We start from the raw sequence: 25730 nt of genomic DNA, 5'->3' as shown, positions 1-25730 counted from the left end.
GGGGTGATAGGGATGGTTCTTCCAAGTTGAGGGATGAGGAAAAGAAGGAAATAGACAAAGGAATCATGGGGATGCTTAATCAGTTAGTTGAGCGTCTGCTCTCTGCTCAGGTCATGATCCTGGGGTCCTGGGATCGAGTCCTGGGATCGAATCCCGCATTGGGCTCCCTGTTCAGTGCGTAATCTGCTCTTCCCTCTCCCTCTGCCCGTCCCCACCACTTGTGCTCTCTTTCTTTCATGCTCTTTCTCAAATAAATAAATAAAATCTTAAAAAAAAAAAAAAACAAAATGGAAGAAATAACATGAAGGAAAAGAGAGGAAAATGGGCTGGAATGGGGGTTATAGTGGGAGGCAGGCAGGGAAGGTGGTTCTAGATGGTTCAGGAACAAAGGTACCACAGGATGCTGGGTTGAGGTAGAAGAAAGAGAAGACACTTACGTGGCATCAGCGGGAAGGCGCAGCCTAGGGCTTGATGCTGTAAAGGAAATGGGTAGGACCAGATAGATGTTAAGTGATAATTATTTTTCCAGTGAGTGATAATAGAGGTTCCAGTAATCCAAGGCATGGGTTAGCAGCATTGGGTATGTCTTTAAAAAAATACCTAATTGGCAGTTGAAAATGACATTTATTTTATTTTAAATTTTGTTTTATTTTATTTTTAGAGAGAGAGAGAGTATGAGTGGGCAGTGGCAGAGGGAGAGAAACTCTCAGGCAGGCTCTGTACCCTGAGTGGAGCACAACTTGGGGGTCAATCTCACGACACTGATATTATGACCTGAGCCAATATCAAGATCAAATGCTTAACCGACTGAGCCACTCAAGCACCCCAAAAATGACTATTTATTTAACTTTGCATGCATTAATGACATAATTAAAATTTAGACCTGCACTCTTATGTAAAAGTTCAGACTTTCATCAAAGGATAGAGAAGTGAAAAACACCCATAATTCTACTACTCAGAGTAAATATTTTCCTTAATAATTACATTATTATTATTTTACATCAATATTTATATTATTTACAGTATTTACATTGCTACTGTTTTACATCAGTATTTTTCTTAACATTTACGAAAATTGGATTTAATCAAGCATGTTGCTTTTTTATTGTGGTAAGATATACATAACATAAGTTTATCACATTAGTCATTTTGGGATATACAATCAGGGGCATTATGTACATTCACATGTAGTGCAAACATGCTGGGTTTACTCTGAATTGTTTGACTTACATCAATAGCTTCTCAGGTGAAAAATGCAGGCATGATTCTCTAAAGCTTCTCTAGGGTTCTGCTATAGGTCTGGCCCTGTGTCCCCATTGATGAACATTAAGTTATCTTCAATAATTTTAGCTGTTAAGAACCATATGGCGATGTACATTCTTATGTCATTAACTTGTACATATTTGCAGACCTGCTTACTTTTGGATGAATGCCCAGAGGGTGAATGGTGGAATGAACAGTATTCGCATTTATAATGCATTTTATACATATTATCAGCTTGTCTTCCAGAAATGTCCTACCAATCACACTCCTACCAGCAGTGAATGAGAGAGTGTGGGATAATATTTTATTGATGCATGTATACTTTTTTGTGGGTGAATTTTTTTATAGAGTATAAGTCATTAGACCATTATCTCTCCTATACACCTACTACAAATACACCTCTGATTTGTCTTCTGGCTTTTATAGGTTTTTACTCTGTCAAACCTGTCGATTAAAACATTTTTTGGTGTTGTTTTCTATTCTATTTATTTTTCCATTGTTTTAAAGTGATAAAAGTCCTCCCCTTCAGATATTGAATACAATGATTTGTTGATTCATTCAGATAATTATTATTATTTTTTCAAAAAATTTTTTCTTTCTTTTAGATTATTTATTTATTTATTTATTCGAGAGAGAGTGGGACGGGAGAGAAAGAGAGGGAAAAGGAGAGAAAGAGTCTCAGGCAGGCTCTGTGCTGAGTGCAGAGCCCGACCCTGAGATCATGACCTGAGTTGAAACCAAGAGTTGGGCGCTTAACCAACTGAGTCACCCAGGCATGCCTCAGATAATTATTTATTGGATACCAACCTGATGCTAGACATGCTATAGGCACTGTGCATAAACTGTGAACAAAATTATTCATTGTTCACAAAAATTCCCCACTTTCAAGAAGCTCTTCTTTTAGTGCAATAACTAGAATATCTACTTTGATAAGCCTCAAATCGTTTTTTATTTGCATTTTGTCTAGTTTAAAAAACTTTTCTATCTACAATATATTTTGGTATATGGTGTGAGAAAATAAGCCAAATTGACCCCCCCCCCCAATTGCTAGGCAATTGTTATCAAATTGATTAAATATTCCCTTCATTCCCGATTTGATTTGTGATGCCTACTTCCTCATACATTTTACTGAGAAAATGGTCCTTCTTTCACTTTTAGTATGTAATGACACAGAAGAGGGTTACTGTTAAACTGATGAACGTTATTGTTTCATCCAAATGCCAGAAGTTTCAAATTATAAAAGTTTATCATAGTATCTCCTTTTGTTCTACCCACCCACCCACCCATCCATCCATCCATCCACCCATCCATCCACCCACCCATCCATCCATCCATCCATCCACCCCCCATCCACCCATCCATGCACCCACCCATCCATCCATCCATCCATCCACCCATCCATGCACCCATCCATCCATCCATCCATCCATCCATCCATCCATCCATCCATCCACTCATCCACCCTCTATGTCTAAAAGTAACTGAAAATGGTCTTGATATGTTTTCAGTTTTTTGAATTGTGGTTTGTAGGCATTTACATGAGAATAACTCCAGGTGTTCTTTCAAAAAAATGTAGATTCTTGAGCCCCACCACAAACCCACTAACCCTGGAATCTCTAGTGGGTGGAGCCTGGACACCCCACCCCACGTGATTCAGATGCATTCTAGTTTGTGAACAGCTAGAGAACTGTGTGGAAATCTGATCCTCCAAGCAAGTTAATTAATCTCTGTATGGAGCAGCAGTGGCTGTTCTAATTCTGTGGCTATTTCTTCAACCACTTGCTGTTTTTTATTACTGGGAGTCTCGCAAAAAATGTTGCCCACCCTCAAATGTTATTACGTGAAATCCCTTCATCCCCATCCAGTGTTTTTCTCTAAGAAAAGAAACAATGTAGTGAAGGAAAACATCTGAGGAGCAATACACATTTATTTTTCAAGACTAGTTTTGAAAGAAATCTTAGGTGTTTTCAAAAGCAACACTTTTGCCCTGAAGGCAAAGGGCAAGAACGTGGCTCTTTTGAGCCGCCTACTTCCACTGGAAGGGAGCCACACACATGTCACACTAGGAGGGGGCAGCAACAGTCTTTTCCTAATTCCCACAGAAAGAACCTTTTAGGGGTAAATGCCACAAATACAGATTCCGGGGTTCTACTGCAGAGATGTGAAATCAGACTCTCCAGAGGAGTGCCCTGAGAATCAGATTTTGAACAAATGCCATGAAGATTCTTAGGCTCAGGCAAGTTTACTTTCTGAGCCAGATATACTTGGGCTTAAATCCTTGCTCTCTTAGCTTGGTGATTTGGGGCAGATTAACTGCTCCAAGCCTCAATTTCTCCATTTATAAACTGAGGTGCTTCTTTACTTATGTGTCTTATGAAATGAAATAAACTGATAGTAGGCAGATCTGCAAGCACAGTTTCTAATGTGTAGTTACAGCTTATTAACCGTTACTTCCCGTTCTGCTCCCTTTAGAATGACTGTGTTTGTTCTAATTCCGCTGACTTCTCCAGAGCTGATGATGGCCCTATATGTAAGTAATCCAGACTGGCTTGCTGACAGGGAAGCTTATGTCAAAAGTACTAAGGGAAACATCTCTCTGTAGATCTGAGCTTTGTTTCTCAAATTGTGGTCCATGCTTCTGAGTCACCTAGTGCTTGTTTTGAAAATAATTATACCAACAAATTAGATGATCCTGGCTCTCATTCCATACTCATCCAATCAGAAACTCTAGGAGCAGGATCCATGAGCAGCTTTTTAAACAAATACTCTTAGTAATCCTCACATATCTGAAAGTGGGGAAGCAGAGATGACCCCCAGACTTGGAACTGGACATGAGAGCCTCTGTGCCAAAGCCCTTCTTATTTCTCAGCATCCTTCCTGGTAGTCAGAAGACTACCATTCTGGCCCCACTGCCCTTTGTTTCACTGCACCTCCCTCTTAGATGTTTAGGGGACAGCATCATTCCAGCTGGAGCGGAAAAGAAATTCAATCTAGCATTTCCTGCTCTGCCTTCCGGGTTCCATCACCTTCTTTCATGGTCTTCCTCCACCCGACCCCTCCCCCGGCAGTGAGAGCTGTGATGTGTGCACACATGGTGTGGTGTCGTCTCAGGTGGACCGTGGTCCTTCTGGGAGTGCTGGCTGAGACCACCTTTGTTGAAAAGCCATCTAGGAAACATGGTCGCTAAAACAAAACTCGGAAGTACAGCATGTCTTGAGAGCTGCGTTGCAGAAGTGACAGGTGGTAACCAGGCTCAGCCCAGAGATGCTCAAATGTGCCAAGTTTTGGTCCCTCCTAGCCTCTCGGTTTTCTGCTGATGCGAAGTTCAGTGTTAGAACACAGGGAGACTCTCAGTTTCTAAATGTGTTCTCATTTCAGGGATGCTTGGCTTGCCTGCAGATGGTCTCCAGGAGTCCCCATCGCTTCACGATTAGGCTCCTGTGCCTAAGTGTTAGCCAACAGTTAACAGGTGAGAGCAGGTTCAAGCTCAGAGGTGGAGCTTTACGTCTTCCGTGACTGTGCTGGTGGTCAGCCATGGAGAAGGGTCCACCCGGAACTTGCTATGAGGGAGTCAAGTAAATGAGGGGCCGAGTTTCTGAGTACTCAGGATGGCCCCGATGTTAGAACTCAGGTTTATATTTCCAAAAGAGTACAAGGGTGGGGGGGCAAAGTGGGGAAAAGCTTCTGCCCTTTTCTTAGAATATAGCTTCCTTCTTCTCTGACCTTTCCGAGGGGAGATAAAGGGTGATTTGTGGCAAAGAGTATTTGAACAGTATTCCTCATCCTGGCTTTTAATTTTAAAAGTCTGAGAAAGATTAACCATTAGTCAGGTCTCCATGGCCACTATGAGTCATATGACTGAAAAAGAACAAAAAAACAGAAAAGGACCAGCCAAGCTTCCGCTCTTAACAAACGTATCCATTCTGGTTTTCTATGCTGCTTCTTTTTATTTGATAACAGTTTGCCCTAATGTTAATAATTCTTGTATCCAAGAAACATACATTCTCGAGTCAAATGCCTCAACAAATTGATGATCCAAGTTTCCTATGGATTATTTTTCAGGCATGAGAAATGAATTGTTCAAGCATAATCCAATGGTTTAGCTGGAATTTTAGCCAGTTTACCATAGAAAGTTGTCAAGGAAGTCCCAGATGTGGATAATGTCACAGGTCAGGAGGCAGATTCTGGGAGGGAATTTGGCTCATGGGGTATTTATTAAGGAGTGTCCTTGGGAAGGGGAATGCCAAAAGGGAGGAGAGGCCATCAGGAATGGATAGAGTGCAGGCATGTGGCAGTCTCAGGGAGCTCTGGAAGCTAGAGTACCCCTTCAGAGTGGCCCCAACTTGGGCTAGAATGGACCAGCAATGTATCTGGGCTGCCCAGGAAGGGGCATGATTTTGGGCAAGGCAGCTTTGCCACCATCTTGGAGTACATCTGTCATAGATGGTGTTCCACCCACATGCCACTAACATCTTGGTGACAAATATATCGTTGTGATTTTGCACTACTTCCTAACTTGCCATGGGGATCTCTTTCTTTCTCTCTTGATCTTGTCTTATTCGTTCTCCTGCCTTTCAAGACAACTCCCCAGCTCCTAGCCAGGAGAAGGCAGACCATTACCATCTCTGTTAGCATTCAGTGGCTCCTTTCACACTGGACCCCAGTTTGAGGGTTGCTCTTCAAGCACTGATCCAAACTTCTGCATTCCTTAGGGCCTCAGGGGTCTGTGCCACATCCACACCTTCCTCTGACAAAGGCCATCACCCTTTCTGTGTATCTCAGCATCATTTTACAAAAAGAAAACACTAAAACCCAGCTTGGATTTGAAATAAGGCAATGACCCAGAAGCCATGTACTGTCTTTGGCCATTTCCCTTGACGAAGACCCTCAAGGTTCTGTTGGGACTCATCCTCAGATGTACATATACTGCATTATTCCCAGTCTTTGTCTCTTCTAAAAAATGAGCTGGTTACCCATTAAGGGCCCTGTGGTCAAGCTCATATCCATGAATTTTTGAGGGCATGTCATTGAGTGGTCTTTACTACCCAAGACCTGTAGATCTGGAAGAAATGAATCTCCCTGAGTTGCTACCATCAGCATTAGCAATAGCAGCTGCTTCTTATTTGCTGCTCAGATTCAGCTGAAATGCATCAGAAATCAGATCCGTTGAGGGCCTTAGTTCTGATGACTACACTAACTTCATTTGATCAGATTTCCAGCAAGTCAAGCTGGTTGCTGAGTCCTTTGTCCTGTTGTTTCCTTTGGACCAATTTGGAATGGTGGTGCTTCATGAATAATCCATGAGCATTAACCAGCTGCACACATACGGGCATGTCCGCTGTCTTTGCCATCGGATTTTAGATGGTTCTCATGTAATTCATAAATCATCTAGAAGAGCCACACTCTGACAAAGTATCTGGAGACCTTTGAGAATCCTTTCAAGTTTCCAAAAGGAAGGCACAGTATTAACTTAGTTCTAAAGAGTCATAACAGGGGTATTTTCCCTGGAGAGTCTTCACAGTTGGAAGTATAATAGGGACAAAGTCCATATGAAGATACCTCTCAAATTATTTGAAACAAACCTTTATACCAGCTTTGCTGTTGTTGTTCTTTTGGTTTTTGCTGTTGTCTTAATCACCAAGTAGTGAGGCTTAAAACAAAGGCTATAATTAAATTGAACTCAGTTCCGTGGGGGGCGGGGAGAATTTGGGCAACTCTGCTTAAACAGAAGCAGGTGGTGCTAAAATGCTCAGTGGAAGTGAGCTGTGAGGAGGGAATACAGATTTCTGTCATTGAAAACAGTTAAAAATACTTGTGGTCTTTTGTACCAGGCTGTGATTAAGATATACATACATATATGTGCCTTAATCGCATGTATAAATCCGAGTTTCAAAAAACTGTGATGGAAAAGCAATATAGTTTTAATTTAAGAGTGGCCTTTTGCAGTAAGGGTGGGTGGGATTCTGTTTGTGTGCCTTTGGGTTTGTGTATTTGTGTATATGTGTGTTTATTTCAAGGGTTGATTTAAATAAAGAGGTTCCATCCCAGTTAAAAATGAGATTTCACTTGTAGTTCATTCAGGTCTTTGTCTGTGGCACTGAGCAATGCACACGTTCCATGTAGCTAGCTTCCGCAATGGAAGGGAGGAGGGACGGGAGGATTCATCTCTTATTCCATTGACTGCTTGGGATGGGAGGGCTGACAGGGTTGACAGGCAGGTATCCTATTCTTCCCTAACTCTTCTGGGGTTTTCCCTTCTGAAACGATATGTTTGTTGCATGGAACTCTCTCTGTAAAGTAACATGTCTCCAGGCACAGTCAATTAATACAGGACCATAGCCCAACTGTGTGAAGTGCCAATTTCCCTTCAAAGGACATTGCCAGATAAAATGCATGGTATATAGTTAAGTTTTAGTTACAGATAAATAATGAATAGTTTTTAGGCATAAATACATTCTAGGCAGTATTTAGGAGTAAAAAATTATCTTTTATCTGGAGTTCAAGGTTATCTGGATATCCTGTCTTTTCTGTAGTTAATTCGGACACCTCTACCTCCAAGGGCCAAGTCTTCCCTCTGACTGATAGTACGCCAGACACTTCCAGAAGACTCAGATTTTTGTTGTTGCTATCATTTCTCTTTTTGACCTCATTAAATTCACAAGGATGCCTGGATTTTTGCAGCTCCAATTCCTTCATTAAAATGGAAGCAGATTTGATTATGTCTGCTTTTTTTTTTTAAAGTATAATTGGCCAGTATGCTGTCCCAATTGTGAGTTACCATTCAATTTTTTTTTAGTTGAATGCACAGTGCAAATGCCAAGTTGGTAAATGTAATTTGCCAAGTTGGTTCTTTGAGGAGTTTTACAGATGAGAAAAAACACTGGGATTGTGTCATGGGAAAGCCAGATATATAAATAAAGGAAGTGTATCAGATCCCATAATGCATTGAAGATACTCAGTTAAATGTGTGGTGATAGTAGAGGTTCCTGCTTCCAGTTCTGAGGCTAACTACCTATATTCCCTTAAGCAAAGAACTTACTTCTCTGGCCTTATTTTCTCCTCTTGTAAAATGAGCTGGCTAGTTTAGATGACTTTTAAAGCTCGTTCTGACTCTCTTATTCCACTACAAAGAAGTAATCTTTCCGATACTTCACTGCTATCCCATTTCTAATTTGGTAACTTGGTAATCTGATTCTGTGGGAAGCTAGGAGAAAGTACTTACCAGGCATGAAGGGATTTCTCCAATGAATATGGCTCAAGGTTCTAACGTATTAGTAACAATGGCTTATTTCAGGAGTAGTTCTTTCTTATTTCACTTGTTCATTCAGCCATTTTGTGTAGTTGTGTGGGTTTGAGAAATCAGGAAGTATAAGACGGGTTTTCTTTCTGCATCTGGGTAGAGCAAGGACGGACAGGAGAAAGACACAACAGGTGAGTCAACTTCCTGTGGTAAATGCCAGGCTAGAGACAACGGTGAAGTGTTAGGAAACACTTAAGACGTGTGACTGATTTTAAGGAAACTGTTTTCCTCGTTGATGCTGATTGAATTAGCTATAAATTCTAGTATCTCTGGTATTTGGTTACTTCGATCAGATGTAGTTGTAAGAATCATGTTATTCACTCCCATAATTGTGGCGTGCTTGCACACATGAACTAGTGCACAGACACACACATACACATGAATGAAACCTGTTTAGAGAAGGAACAAAAACACCCAACAAAAACATGAATGCTGAAGAAAAACAAGCTGCAGTTCAAAAGGGCCCCCTTTGTCTCCATTTTTTCTACTCTATTATTTTTGTTAAGATAAAGGATTAAAAATAGTAGCCAAAATGTTGGGTGCCTGGGTGGCTCAGTCAGTTAAGCCTTCAGTTTTTGGTTTTGGCTCTCATCATGATCTTGGGTCTTGGGACTGGGCTGCACATGAGCCCCATATTGAGCCCCGCATTGAACCCTTCATTGGGTTCCATTTTCAGTGGAGAGTCTGTTTCTTTGCCTCTCTCTTCCTCTGCCCCTCTACCTCTCCCCACTCATGCTGTTTATCTCTCTAAAATAAATAAATAAATCTCTGGTGCCTGGGTGGCTCAGTGGGTTAAACCTCTGCCTTCAGCTCAGATCATGATCTCAGGGACTTGGGATCAAGCCCCACATTGGGCTCTCTGCTCGGCAGGGAGCCTGCTTCTCCCTCTTTCTCTGCCTGCCTCTCTGTCTACTTGTGATCTCTCTCTCTGTCAAATAATTAAACAAAATCTTTTTTAAAAAAATTAAATAAATATATCTTAAAACAAAATAGCCAAAATCTATGAAGTACTTATTACATGCTAGTCATTTTTTAAAATGTGTTATAGACATTCACTTAATTTAATTTCCTCAATAAGACTGCAGTAGGTATTAGCATTAACCCCATTTTATAGATGAGGAAACATACGTACAAAACATTTTTTCTTTTCTTTTCCTTTTCCTTTTCTTTTTTGCTGGTATGTTTTAAGTTTTCATATGTTTTTTTTAGATTAGAAATCCCTCTGCTGTCATTTAAATGTGATTAGTATAGGTTTAAGAATACATTCAGTATTTATATGAAGGACTATACTTCCTGAAGAACTAATAATAAGGATTTTGTGAAATCTTTCTCTCTATCTGGCTTTGCATATCTCAAGTATAATGTTTTATATTACAACTACTTTGTATATTTTCTCCAGATTCGACTGACTAGTTTTTTTCTTCATTATTTGCAAAAGGGCTGGCGGTTATACAATGTGTATGTCAACCTGCCTTGAAGATGGATCTGTGTATTATTTGAGTTAGTTCACGTAAATAATTGAAAAATCACTTTTTTAAAAAAGATATTTATTTATTTATTTCACAGGCAAAGATCACAAGCAGGCAGAGAGGCAGGCAGAGAGAGAGGAGGAATCAGGCTCCCTCCTCAGCAGCAAGTCCAAAGCGGGGCTTGATCCCAGGACCCTGAGATCATAACCTGAGCTGAAGGCAGAGGCTTTAACCCACTGAGCCACCCAGGTGCCCCGAAAAATCACTTTTTAAAGAACTAGCCCATATGATTGTGAGCATTCCAAACTGGACATTAGATTAGAAACCCCTGACTCTTTAACCATGAATAGCATAAGAATTGTGCTAGAAACTCTTGTGAAGCTTTGATTAGGCGCTGGTGAAGATAGGAGGTAGTAGTGCCATGGAGGCGAGAGCTTGTTCTCGGCCGTGATAGTAGTCCATGCCATCCTCTTGAGGATGGAGACTAGCAAAGGACAAAGCAAATGCTGACAGTCCTCTCCATCATGTGCCTGGGAAATTCTTCTTGGATTTATTAGCCACGTAAATTGCTTTCCTGCAAAGCATAGCCATAAATCACCATAGAAAGATTGAAATGGTATCATTTCCTTGGGAATAACAAGCTAGAGGTGGCATAGCGGTCCAAGAGCAATTACAACACAATTAAATGTTCAGGTTCCTCCTTCCCCCTCATGATTTATGCCTGAGAAAAGTGTACTGAAAGGTCAGGACTGTTGAGCAGCCAAGAACAACAAAAAGACATGGAAGATTCCTAAGCAAGGGACCAGCAACTTACCATTTCTTTCCTAGAAAGGAAAACATGTATACCATGTAAAACATGTAAAAAACATATATACCACTAAAACACATATTGTGTAAACATGTAAACATGTATAAAAGATGTATATCAAAACTAATGCATATTTTCATGACTTTTCTAAGAGTGCAATGAGACACAATCTGTTGGTTTTGGGAAATTATGATATATCTGAAATATGATTACAAACAGCCCTGGAACTCTAGAATGTTTGAATGGGATGGGAAGTCAGTTATCATTCTCTTCAACCCAATAGATATAGGAAAATATATGACAAATATCTATTGACTTCCTACTCAGTGTCTGGTGGTAATTTAGGTACCTTGGGTAAAAAAGAAGTACAATGACACCAAAAGCATAAGCAACAAAAGAAAAAATGGGTAATCAGACTGGTTCAAAATTAAAAACTTGTACATCAAAGGAATTATGAAGAAAGTGAAAAGACAGACTAGAGAATGGGAGAGAATATTTCCAAATTGTACATTTGATAAGGCCTAGTATTCAGAATATGAAGAACTCCTACAACTCAATCAACTCAATGAAAAGAAGAACAAATAATCCAATTAAAAGAGGCAAAGGACTTGAGTAGACTTCTTCAAAGAAGGCATATGTAAGGGGAGCCTGGGTGGCTCAGTCATTAAGCGTCCATCTTTGCCTCAGGTCATCACCCCAGGGTCCTGGGATCAAGCCCGGCATTGGGCTTCCTGCTCAGTGGAGAATCTGCTTCTCTCTCCAACTCCCTCTCTTGTGTTCCCCCCCACTCTCTCTCTCTGCGTCAAATAAATAAATAAAATCTTTTTAAAAAGGTGCATATATAATATGTAATATATATGTATAGACATATAGACATATGTATAGACATATATGTATAGACATATAATATATAATATATATGTATAGACATAGATATATATCTAGATATATCTATCTATCTATCTATCTCCAATATATATAGATCTATAGATCTATATATAGATATATATATATCTATCTATCTCCAATAAGCCCACAAAAAAATGCTCAACATTGGTAGTCACTAGGGAAATGCACATAGATACCACTTCCCAGCCACTAGGATAACTATAACAACAACAAAAAAAGAAAGACAAGAAAATAACAGTTGTTGGAGAGGATGTGGAGAAACTGGAAACCCCCATTCATCGCTGATGGGAATGTGAAATGGTTCAGCCACTGTGGAAAACAGTTTGGTGGTTCCCCAGAAAGTTAAACATAGAATTACCATACAACCCAGTGATTCTATACCCAAAGCATTGAAAACAGAGACTCAAACACATACATGTATGTGCATGTCCCCAACAGCATTATTCACAGTAGCCAAAAGGTAAAGACAGTCCAAGCATCTATGACTATCAGTGGAAGATTGGATGAACAGGTTGTGGCCTTGACATACAGTAGAATATTTCCATCACATATAAAGGAAGTACTATAAAGGAAGTACTGATACATTCTATGACACAGGTGACCCTCGAAGAATGATGCTAAGTGGAAGAAGCCATATAGAAGAAGCCATTTATGGCCTGTTGCTATTTGTACAAAACATCCAGCAGAAGTAACCCAGCAAGATGGAAAACAGACTGGTGGTTGCTGCTGGTGGTTTGGGGTGATGAAAATGTTTGGGAAGCTGACAGTTGTGGTGGTTGCCTCACTGTGCTGGGCATATACTAAATGCCACTGAATTCTACATCTTAAAATGGTGAGTTTTATGGTAACATGAATTTCACCTTATTGAAGAAGTAAAGGAAAAAAAAGTAGAACATGGTTTAATAAAAGAGACACAGGCTTTGGAATCAGATTTGGGTTTGTGACTCGGCTCTGCCACTTTCTCTTTGTCTGAACCTGAAGAAATCATTCAGTCTCATTCTGGAAACATGCATATTCATGAAATAAGTAGACTTGTAACCTGCCCCAGGCAGGCATTTAGCTTAACAGTTGGTGGAAAATTGAGATAACACATCAGATGCTTTCTGACCCGTGCTCATTATTTTCATATAAACTAGAGATCCATGAATCTCATTTTGCTGGTAATTACAGTCATGCCTGTGGGACAAAAACACAGACACAGCGGAGAGGAAGACAGGCAGGAGGAAGCTAAGGGAAAAGGGGGAGCATACAGCGGGACCAGAGGTTTCAGGTGCTCTCCTGGCCTTCTCCCTTTTCTGGGGAGGCAGGAACACACCAGGCGAGTCAGGCAAAGCATCAGGCAATGGTGGGAGAAAAAGACGAGACCCCTGTCCCAGGCCCAGTGGATCAAATCGCTGATATAACTGACAGCTGGCCAGCCCTGGGACGTTGGGATCAGCCCCGCGTGAGTGGCCCTCAGCCAGGCCGGGGCCAAGCGCACTGCTGCTGACTCAAAGGGCTGCTCGTTATATTTGTTTTGCAATACCCAGATGTGCTTAGTTGCCCTGGCCTGGGGCACAACCGTGATAACCATGCAATTCTTCAGCCTTGCTTCGTCTTCTCAGGCCATGAGCCCACTGACAGGTGACTCTGCTGAGGGAGAGGCCGACAGGGAAGCTCCTAGTGACCCAGGAGGAGGGGTTTGCACAGGCATGTAGGGGACGAGGGGCTGCTTCTGTCTTGAGCTGTCTGCAAACTACTTTATCTTCAAGAGCAAGGGCTCAGGAAAAAGAAATCCTCTGTGTAGTGGGTCAGCAAAAGTCAGAAAGACAAATTTGCTCTGTTAGTTCCAGTCATGGAAAAATAGGTTGTTTGTCACGGACAGGTAATTATTTATTACGTAAATATTTGGTCTTGTTCTAAATATTATCTAGATGCATGTGTTTGTCATATATGTGTATAACTGTATAACTGTGTATAAGCATCCTAGCACTTACTATAATTGAACTAGAATTCCTATCTAGGAATGAAGAGAAAGGATTCATTTATTAGCAATCAGTGTCTATGAAATAGTCATACAAAGAGAACTGTAGATTTTTTAGGCCAAAGTAGGATACATTAAAAAATCTGGAAACCATAAGCCTTCATCTTGTGTACGTGTGTGCACACACACGTGCACACATGAGTTTGTATAAATGCTCACTGCTGAGGAACCACAAAGCCCTGGTGTAGATTTGGGTCTTTGGCTCATCTGACAGCTGATCTGAGGCTCCAAGTGCTTATGGTTCTAACTGTCTGCTGTGTAAAAAGTTAGGGTAACAGCACTGACTCACCCAAGTCTAGCTTCCACTTAAATCTCACGAGGTGTCTGTTTCTAACAGAAATGGATCTTGAGTTTCTTTGGATTTTCCTTTTTTTTTTTTTTTTTTAAATTTAGGAGAAGACCTAGTTTTCTATTTGAGAAGGGGGAAGGACTTTAGAAACCTTACAGAATCGATGAGCAGTATGTATGTCTCCTAGACTCTGCAAAGATGAACTGACCTGGAAGGTGTGACAAAGACAGGATTGTTTCCCAAGGTCTCAGTGTGGCTATTTTTGCTGTGTCACAATGGCCTGTGGAGTAACAGGAGTGCAAACACGAGCCTGAGCAGAAAGCGCTGATGGTCTCCCGTTGTTTGGGAGAAGAGGCCAGTATGCTGAGGCCAGAGGGTCATCTTGAAGAGGAGAGGAGACAGAATGGGGAGGAGGGAAGGCAGAACGCAGTAGGGCTCCTACCTGGGATGACAGACAGGAAAGTCCAGGAAAAACAAATGGGAAAAATGGTTATTTTTTTCCTTTTGAAGATGTCCCCCCCCCCCCCCGCCATGCCTGCCTCTGAGAGAGAACGTTAGAAAAATGTAGAATTGTGAAATAGTTTTAAAGGATGAAAAACATGTTTGAGACGAGTTGTTTACCTGGCACTGAATTCCCAAAATTAATTTTTAAAAATTGTGCAAGAGGAAGACTTACTTGGAAACATGTTTCTGTTCACTGAAGCCACCCTAATGATAAACAGCACTGTTACGACATTCCAGTCGAGGCATGAGACACACTTCGCACCGAGGGGAGTACTTTATAATGTTGGCGGTGGCTTCTGGAGTTGGAGGGCATTAAGACATTTTATGGCCTCTTAATGCCTGCCTATCAATCAATCAATCAATCAATCAATCACTTTTCTAGATTAAAGGTATCCTCCATCTATTGTCCTTTCTATTCAAGTCTCTACAGATATGAAGTTACATAGAAAATCACCAGAAGACAAAAAACATTCACTGATGATTAGCCTCTTAGAGCACTAGTCCTCCCTCAAACACCCTTCTGTCTTGACAGTAAAGTCAGTTTTGCTGATTGTCAGATGTTGTAAACATTCAATAAAATAACATCACTACAGTATCAGCCAGGAGAATAGAATCCCTCCATTGAGAATGGGGAAGGCAGGTCTCTTCAATGGCCGCAGGGGTCTGTATCCCTACCCAGTGATGTTTTTGGCAACAGCACAGTGTCTTAGGGACTTGAAATCTGGAGATTTCCCTGCTGATGGGGACCATGCTGGGTGGTCTCTGCTCTATGGTCTGGGGCTGTCCTATGCTTTGTGCTTTGCTTGTGTCATATCAGTGTCATCTGTGGGACAATAATGTATATTACATCTTAGTTCATTTGGGCTGTTCTAACAGAATAGCAAAGACTGGGTGATTTCTTTCTTTCTTCTTTCTTTCTTTCTTTCTTTCATTCTTTCCTTCTTTCTTCTTTTTAAAGATTTTATTTGACACAGAGAGAGAGACCACAAGTCGGCAGAGAGGCAGGCAGAGAGCGGTGAGAGGAGCAGGATCCCTGCGCTCATGACCTGAGCCGAAGGCAGAGGCTTAACCCACTGAGCCACCCAGCTGCTCCAGACTGGATGACTTCTAAAGGACAGAAATTTATTTCTTATAGTTCTGGAGGCTGGAAACCCATGATAAAAGCGGCAGCAGATTCCAGGTTTGGTGAGGATCTCTTCGTGGTTCGTGTCTTCTCACTGTGTCCTTACATAGTGGAAGAGGCTAGGGAGCTCATGGAGGCCTCTTTTTTAAGGGCACTAATCTCACTTTTGAAGGCTTCACCCTCATAACCTAATCATCTCCCAAAGGCCACACCTCCTAATATTACCTTGGGGGTTAGATTTCAACTTATGAATTTTATGGGGACACAACATTCAGTTCATAGCAATGTGAACAGATGACCAGGCCTGTGTAAGGGAGAATATGGCACCTAAAAAGCAAGAATTGAAATAACACCAGACCCATGGTGTATATCAATTGTGAAAAATATTAAAAACAGGGAGAATAAAAATGTGTTTTGCTAACCATCATTGTAAGTGCAGAGCCATGAACTTGCCATAGCCTAGCCCTACATCATGGGGACAACACAAGACTTAATGCCTGCTCTGTCTATAGAGGCCAAAACACCAAGCCCTCTTGTTTTGGTCTATAGTCTATGATCTTGTTATAGTTTATAGTCCTTGGGATTTTTTTTCCCAAAAAAGGAAGCAAGGAAGGACATATTTTGATGCAGTCTTTTGAGTGAAAGTCAAGAAAATTATTAGAAAAAGTCGCAGTTAAAAATTCTGAAAATACTCAAAGTACATCATGGGATACTTTGGTGTGTAGGGTGGTTTCTGCGTCCAACCACTGTGCTTTCTTAGAAGGTCAACTCCCTTGGTGCATCTGAATCAGCTAGTTCATTTTGGTCAAAATCCCCCAGTGAAATTCTCAGAGAACTCAGAGGACTTCTGTTGAGGGGCAGAAGGAAGAAAAGGGCCTACTGAGGTCATGGAAGAATTTCAGCAAATTAGATGTACTCCCCAGAATCTTCTCGACTCTAAATCTAAGGCAGAAATCCCTGAGAGTACAGGGCAGAGAAAGCTGGTGATCACAAGACACTGTTACCATATTTCTCCATAATACAAGGCAAGCAGGGGCTCTGGGTCTTGGTATTGAAAAGTCATATTCAAGGGCAGTGTCAGAGGCAAACTCTCTGGGATGCACCCAGATATGATGGGCAGCAGCCATTTTCCCACTTTTTTTTTTTCTTGCTTGCTTCAGAGGTTGGTTTGTATCAGCCCCACCTCAAACAAATGAGAAATAAAGTGTTTGTCTGTGCTCCATACCATGGATGTTAGAAAGTACAGTGTTCCTTCCTTTTTTTTTAAGATTTTACTTATTTATTTGACAGACAGAGATCACAAGTAGGCGGAGAGGCAGGCAGAGAGAGAAAGAGAGGGAAGCAGGCTCCTTGGTGAGCAGAGAGTCCCATTCGGGGCTTGATCCCAGGACCCTGAGACCAGGACCTGAGCCGAAGGTAGAGGCTTTACCCACTGAGCCACCCACGTGCCCAGTACAGTGTTACTTCTTAACCCTATTGTTGGCATTTTCCTGGGTTCTCATGCTTTTGACTTACCATAAACTGGCAAACCTCAGCATGTGTTCAGTTATATTTCTTAAAGTCCCTCAAAATACAGTTCTATGTAAAGAGATGTTAAATTTGGAGATATTTGCCTTAGAAGTTAACACAGAGAAGACAATCCTTTTGCAAGCAATCCATGTAACGCACCTTCCTTCCTTCTGTCATTGGCTTTTCTCCCTTAAATATGATGCAGGTTGTTGCCTCCACCTTCCCCTCTCCTCTCCTTGGTTCTGCAAAAGGAAGTGAGGAAAAAGGGTGGAAACTTCCATGCTAATAAATTTTGTTCAGCTGCACATGATATATTTTATTCTTCCTAAACAGGGCTAGAGACCTAGTTCGTTGATGGGAATAAAAAGTGAGTTGGCTCCCCAGCAGTTTCTCCCCACCTGCTCCCATCACTTGCCAACCGACAACCCAGTACAGGATTTTCTTTTCTTTCATGGTGACAGGTTTTCAAAAAACTTTACATTTCCCCAGAGGCTGTCCCGAGGACACCGGCTGTGATTCATTCAATGAGGAAAGGAATGGGAATGCTTGATGTAATCCCAGAATACGAGATTCATTCATTACAGTGTCTTCAAGGTATTTCTGCCTCCCGAGTCTCCAGCACAGTGCCCAGCACCATCACAGAGTCCACAATGCCAACTGGATTGAACTGAATCCAAGATGGTTTTTTCGACCAGAAAAACGATGATGCCTTTTTTTAAAACCATCACTTGGGAAGGAGCCTTGGGTTAATGATGCCAATCCTTAAACATGCTCTAACACTAGGCTGGAAACAGGTTTTGTTTGGAGGTGCTAATGTGAAAGAAAGCACAATGTCCACCTTCGAAGTTAGCTCATCAAGTAGCTGATGGGAAAAGGGAGCAAATTCCAGCAAAGGGGAAGGAAATTAACATTTGTTGTAGAACACCTGGTATATGCCAGACAGTGTGACCTGCAGAAGTACAGGTGAGACATAAGTTGTTTCATTCAACCCTCTAGGGAGATGAAGTTTTATTATTTGCATCTCACAGAGGAGGAAAGCTGAGGTTCAGAGAAACTTGCGACTTGTACAGGATGATTGTTAATTAGTGTCCTAGCCAGGATTCTTACCAGGTCTGGCTAACTCCAAAACCTATGCCTTTCCCAATGGGAAACATTCCCCTCACCTCTCTAAATGTAGGAGGAAAAAAGTAAGTAAATAAACTTAAGGAGGATATACTCATTGGAAACACCTCTCTGATATCTCCAGCTGCACCCAGCACTCCTAATCACAGCTCCCACACAGAAAACTACCCTTTAGAAGCTTCTACTCTTCAGGAGAATCCACAATGCCAATAGGATTAATGTTAATATGAATAATGGGATTAGTGGGTGTCTCTTTTTTAAACACTTGGGAACTACAGAGTGGGACAGCTGAACGGGGGCCTGGTCCAGGGCAACGCTCGGAGGGTAGGAAAGATCACTGCATGAGCTGTGGGGAGGCGTGTGACACAGAATTCAGGCTCTAGAACCTGGGCAAGTCTCCCTCTTTGGGGGTTACAGTTCATAAAGTCAACACAACCTCAAATAGTGTTCCCTGAGCACAAAGGGAGGTGCGGCTGGAGAAGAGTGGACCCAGCCATGTCAGCTCTTTCTCCTTCAGGACTGTACTCATTTCATTATCCTGTGGTTTACATTTCATTGTTAAAACAGCACGGAGCTCAAAAGGTATAATGTTTTTAGCTCACTTTTTATAAAGCTCATCTTTTATTTTTTTATTTTTTAAAGTTGGCTCCATGTCTAGTGTGGAGCCTAATGAGGGGGTCCGGACTCATGATCCTGAGATCAAGAACTGAGCTGAGATCAAGAGTCAGATGCTTGGGGCACCTGGGTGGCTCAGTGGGTTAAGCCTCTGCCTTCAGCTCAGGTCATGATCTCTGGGTCCTGGGATGGAGCCCCACATTGGGCTCTCCGCTCAGCAGGGAGCTTGCTTCCTCCTCTCTCTTTGCCTGCCTCTCTGCCTATTTGTGCTCTCTATCTGTCAAATAAATAAATACAATCTTAAAAAAAAAAAGAGAGAGAGATGCTTAACCAACCGAGCCACCCAAACACCCTTCAAAACTTGTTTTTTAAAATGCATATATAGGGGCACCTGGTGGCTAAGTCATCTGGGCGTCTGCCTTTGGCTCAGGTCATGATCCCGGAGTCCTGGGATTTAGCCCCACGTTGGGCTCCCTGCTCCATGGAGAGCCTACTTCTCCCTCTGCGCCTCACCCTGCTCGTGTTCTTTCTTTCTTTCAAATAAATAAATAAAATCTTTAAGAAAAAATTAATTCCATATGTGGTATATATATGACTATAGTAAAGCAGGAAAGAATTTTGCTTAGTGAGGGATGAAGCCCCTCTTGGGCAGATCCAAATGTTGGGTGGAGAATATGGAAGAGCAAAAGAAGAAAAAATAGAAAACAAACAAATAAAACTCCTTTGTTTTATACCTAAAAGGTGACAGGATCCCTGGGGTCATTTCTCTCTCTAACTTGTAGACTGGCATAATTAAAAGAAAAAGGATAAAAATCAGGGCCTGGCAAAGAGTGAAACATTTCAAATATAGTTTAAACTGCTGTATGCCCTCCGCGTCTAGACTCTGTGTTCTCATCCCACTCACACTTTAGACGCAGGAGGTGACTCAGTGGAAATAAGCTTTTCAGAGGGAAACACCCAGGATCTGGGAGGAAGCTTCTATTTTTCCTTCTCAGATATTTAATATCACTGGTATATCACTGATGAAGTGACTCACATTGTAAACACGTTGGAGAGACACGAGGGGGTTAAAGAAATAATTGACTTTTATTCACGGGATGTGATTCAAAGGCAGAGCTTGCCAGATTTATGTGTATTATGGCGATTTTGTATTATGTGTATTATGTATTATGTGTATTTTGCCTCATGGAAAGAAATGATTTTATGAGGTTTCATTGGTTTTACGAGGAAAGTTCTCCTCAGAGGAGAAAATGAGTTTTGAGCTCTATCCTTCAGAGCTGGATGGTCCTGGTGTCCTGAGATCTTTAGGGTCTGTGATGTAGATGAGGAAAGAGATTCCTCAGTGCTCCATGGGTGGCTGGACGCAGTGTGCAGGGTGCTGCCTGCCATGTTGGGTGACGTGAACGAGCCGGCTCATGATATGGCATCCGGAGAGATGAACAAGTTCCTGACAGTCCCTTCCCCAGAGCTGCACAGAGGCTGCACCACTGGTTGCTCTGAGCTTCCCCACTTGGCTGACTTTTCCTCTTCTTGGTGAAGATTCTACTAAGGTCTGAAATCACCTTAAAGCCTAAAGAGAGAAAACAAAGGAACAACCCAAACAACTGTGTAAGAGAACAGGAGAATCAAAGACTCATTCTACATAGAGGGGCCTCTGCATGTTCTCGTTCTGTTTGTGAGGAACTCACCAACCAAATCTGGGCATGTTGGATACTGGACTTGGCCAGAAATGCCAAAAAACATGTGGAAAAAGTAAAAAAAAAATAATGAGGAGAGGAATGATGATTAGAACTCACTTGTTCCTGTCTGTGCCTGAGTTACAGCGAAAGGAGCCATTGCTTCCAGCTGGCCACATTTCCTCCTTGAGAAAACACCACCAGAGCACCTTGGGTGTTTGTTCTTGTCAGGATTCTTACCAGTGTCCTGAATCAACTGTTGACTGACCCATTCATTCATTCATTCATTCATCCATCCATGTGTTCTTTCATTCACCTGTTCATTCATTCATTCATTCTCCGTGGCAAAGTGATGACAGGATCAATTTGCAACAAGCCTGATGCCCCAAACCTTGAACATATTTTCATTCGGTTTTTGAGTGTAACCATGGATATGCAGATGGAGGACCAAGGCTCTAGGCTCTTCTTGTTGGGTTCAGATGGTTCAGTGGTTCACAGCCTTTCTATGTGTGCCTGATGATCCTAGTGACAGTGAAATTTCCAGAAAATCTGGCTCCTGTTTTTTTCTTATTTACGGTCTTGTCAATTTTTTAAAAAAGATTGTATTTATTTATGTATTTGAGAGACAGACAGAGCAGAAGATGAGAGCGGGGCTGGGGGCAGAGAGAGAAGTAGACCCCTTGCTGAACAGGGAGCCTGATGTGGGCTTAATCCCAGGACCCTGGGATCATGACCTGAGCTGAAGACAGATGCTTAACCAACTGAGCCACCCAGGAGGTCCTTGGTTTTGTCAATTTTTTATCCTTTTTTCATTATCCACAGTTTAATCCCTCAGGAAGGGGAAAGGATAGGAATGAGAGCAACAGGATCGATGCGGGAAGAAAGAATTCCTATAAAATTCCAAATTATCATGTATTTCTATGGGTCACACACTCTACTGCTTTTGCTTTGTGTGTCTCTTCTTGCAGCAACCTGCTTCGGAAGATATAAGGGACTCACCAGACCCAGGTCAAACAGTCAGAACATACAGAAGTGGATTTCACTGGCCTGGTCTGTCCTGTTATTTTGCAGGGACCTTGGTGATCCCATGCAGGGACCTGTTGTTTTTGGTTTTTCAATTTGCCTTTGCCAAAACTAAAAGTTAAACCAATGTGCTGTGTCCTTTATTGGAGGAAGGGGGAATTGGGGGAAAAGTCTCCTCTTGTGCCTTTCCATTGGTTGGACCTAAAACTGACTGGAAGCTAGAGGGCTTAATGTGGTCTATTCAGGTCCACCTTCTGAGCACACAAGAAGGAGAAGGCAGAGGGAGAATGAAGACAAAGGTAGAATTCTATCACCCAGGTGTTCAAAGAAAGTTGATTTACATAGACCCGAGTAGATACCCTCACAGCTTTTCAAATTTCTTCTCCATCTGTGGTTATTTTCCAATTTTGTCTATTTGTTTTCTCCTTCTTTAGAAAAATACTTGTCTACCTAATGGTTTTATCCTTTCTTACTCCCTTTCCTTCCTTCCTGATTTAAAGAACTAGATCTACATGTTATTAATTTGCTTATCTTTTGTTTTATAATTTGTTTTATCTTGTTTAGTCTCCAAACTGGTATTTCAATTTATTTCTAATTCAGTTTTTTTTTTTTTTGCTTTCTATCTATAATACTTTTTTTTTATACTTATTTGTTTGCCCTTGTCTACCTCCTATTTTGATTTACCAAGTTTTCTTGATATTTCTCTACCCTCTACTGATGGGAGAGTATACTTTCCTGTTCTAGTCTTTAGTGGTAACTTTGCTCTTAAAAAATTTTGTCTGTTTTTTTGTTTAAAGAAAACTTTTATTCTGGAATAATTTTAGATTTACATAGAAGTTGCAAGTATAGAATACAGAGTTTTTCATACTTCTCACCCAGTTTCCCTATTAACAACTTATAAACCATGGCACATTAGTTTAAATTAAAAGAACAAATCAACAGGGATGCATTACTGTTAATTAACTCTAGATTTTATCAGTTTTTCTACTTGTGTCCTTTTTCTGTTCAAAGATCTAATCCAGAGTATCACATTTCATTTAGGATCCTTAGATTTTTAATATGCATCTTTGACCCAACAAGATCTAACAAGATCTTGACAAGATCAATTGTGTTCAACCTCTTTTGAACAATTATTTTCCCTGACATCCTCCTATGGTTTGCATGTGATTTTTGTCAAGTACTTTTAATCCATTTGGGTTTAAGCTAACTTAAATTATTCATTATAATTACTATTAATTTCACAGTCAATGTTTATTTAGAGGAACTTTAAAAAATATATATGGAGAGAAAGAGAGAGAGAGAGAGAGAAAGCATGTGTGTGTGTGTGTGCAAGGGTGGGGGTGCAGGGAGAGTGTGGGGGAGAAGGGGCACTGGGAGAGAGAGCATCTCAAGGAGGCTGTATGCTCAGTGTGGAGCCCAATTCCACATGATCCCTGAGATCATGACATGAGCCAAAATCAAGAGTCAGACTCTTAACTGACTGAGCCACGTAAGCACCCCTAGATGCACCTAAATTTTAAGTGGCCGATTAGCCAATCTTTGCCTTTTGGGTGTTTGTTTGTTTGTTTGTTGTTTTTTGAGTGGGTATCTATGAATTACAAATTATGTCAGCATTTATTTGCCTGAAATGTCTTTAATTTGCTTACAGAATGAAGTAGAAAATTTTATCTGAGTGTAGAGTTTTAGGTGGAATGTCTTGCCCCTTCGGATTTTCACAATATTCTGCTCTCTTCTGGCTTCCACTGGAACTACTGAGTTATGTTAGTTACATTTTATTTCTTTGTAGGTAATTTCTCTTTTCTCTCTGGTTACTTTAAGGAATTTCTCTTTAACATTTATGTTTTGTAGTTTCAAGGTGCTGTTCTAGGTATGGGTTTATTTTTATTTATTCTGCGTGGGATTCATGCTTATTAAATCTGAACATTCATGTCTTTCATCTATTTGAGCAAATTCTCAGACATTACTTCTTTGAATATTGCTTCTACTCCAACTAGACATGTGTTGGATCTTTTCATTCTGTCATTGTGTTTTCTTAATCTGTCTCATATTTTCTACCTCATTACTTTTCTGTGCTATAATTGATCATTTTTTCAAATCCGTCTTGGGTGATCTGCTGTTCTACTTACCCATTCAATTTTTAATTTTAATGAAAATGTTTTCCACTTGTAGAAGTTTTGATTCATTCTTTTTCAAATCTACTGGTTCATTTTTCATAGATTTCTAATTCTTTCCTTATATTTCTAATATGTAAAAAAATGCTTTTATACTTTAAACATACTTATTTTATAGTTTCTATTACATTTTTTTCCTATTATCTCAAGCCCTTGATGAATTAATCATCTGTTGTAGCCACTGACTTTTACTCACAGCAGATTGTTTTCTTAAGCATTTTGTAATTATTAAATGGAGAATTAGTTTCAGAAGAGCTTTCACTTTATAATTCTTTGTTCATTTCTTGGCTTTGGTTTGAGATTTCAGAAACCATGTGTATAGCTAAAATAAGAATTTTAAAGTTGTGTAAGATATAGGCACAGATAATTTTTTTGCTCATCCAGAATCATTGTAGATAGAAGCTTCCTGGTAATTTTGCTGGACCAATGGGGGCCACTGAAGTTTATTAATCCTCAACTTGGGGTTGTAGCCCTTTGAGAGTTCTAACTTTTGTAGGATTCTCAGCTTCAGTTCCCCAACTGTGACATCCCAAGACCTCATATGCTGTTGCTGTACATTTTTAGAAACATAATAAACATAGCACCTCCTCCATAACACCTTGGCCTAGCCCTTTGTCCTCTCCTCCCCTTTCTCCTGTGGGTCTTGTCGTGTCAACTCTTGCTCATTGCTTGAGTCTTAACATTGTCATTCTGCTAGTTCCCTCACCCAGACTGGAAAGTAAGTTCCTTCCTTGTCTTGCACAATGCCAGACCAGCAGGGCCTACTATAATGCCTGGCACATAATAATAAACTATCAATCCTGTTGAATGAGTAAGTGCATGAATCTATGTGAGCTTTGCTGGCACACTACTTCATATGAAGAGAAGTGGAACAGTTTCCACCCTCAAGGCCAAGGATGAGATATGTGGACAACTAGTTCTAATCCAAAGGACTGCTATCATGGAGGGGCAGGCAAAGTATCTACACAGACAGAAGGCTTCTTGGAGAAGGCGGCACTTGAGTGGAGCCATGAAGGATGAGTAGAATTTCATTTGGTAGTGGAATGGAAGAGAAAGCATGGCAGGCAAGGAGGAAGGCATGAACAAAAACTGCATGGGTGAATGGAATTTAATGGCTTACTCTGTTTTATAGTTTTATAGACCTCTAGTTTCAGGGGTTGACCAAAGACCCAACAGCTGCTCTCTGAGCAGTCCACAAACCAATCCACTCTGGCTTTCATCAAAGCCAAATGCATCTCCCTTAGGCTATTTTCAGCCATTGGCTGAGTGAGGCAGGGATGCAAAGAGTAGCCCAGTTCCTAGAAGCCTTGGAACTCCTTTGTCAGTTAAATTTCCCTCAGTGTGGGCTGACATCACTCCCCAATGGCGTTGGTACAACTCCCTTAGATTCTATTCTATTCTTGGCATTTCCTTCACTGTGTGTGTGTGTGTGTGTGTGTGTGTGTGTGTGAGAGAGAGAGAGAGAGAGAGATTGAGAAAGAGAGAGAAACTTTCATTATATTCTGACAGTCTTTCCAGCTTTCTCCAGCTACTTCCCCAAATTCTCTTCCACAGGTGTTAGCCCTAATTGAATCTATGCACTTTTAATCCCATCATGATATCTGCTTCTTGGCAGACACAGATTAACATGTGCCCTGTGTATCTTCTGCAGGGAAGGTACAGAAAAAGACACTGGATAGATCTATCTTGTCAAGGGCTTTTATTTTATTTTTAAAGATTTTATTTACTTATTTGACAGAGCAAGAGAGCACAAGCGGTGTTGTGGGGGAGCAACAGAAGGAAAAGCTTAGCAGCGAGCATGACATGGGACTTGAGCCCAGGACCCTGGGATCATGACCTGAACTGAAGGCAGATGCTTAGCCAACTGAGCCACCCAGACACTCCTTGTGAAAGGCTTTTAATGGCACTCTTAAGTTTGGGACTTAG

Source organism: Mustela nigripes, chromosome 9, assembly GCF_022355385.1.
Source record: "Mustela nigripes isolate SB6536 chromosome 9, MUSNIG.SB6536, whole genome shotgun sequence".
NCBI classification, from domain to species: Eukaryota; Metazoa; Chordata; class Mammalia; order Carnivora; family Mustelidae; genus Mustela; species Mustela nigripes.
Note: the sequence above shows the minus strand (reverse complement) of the source record.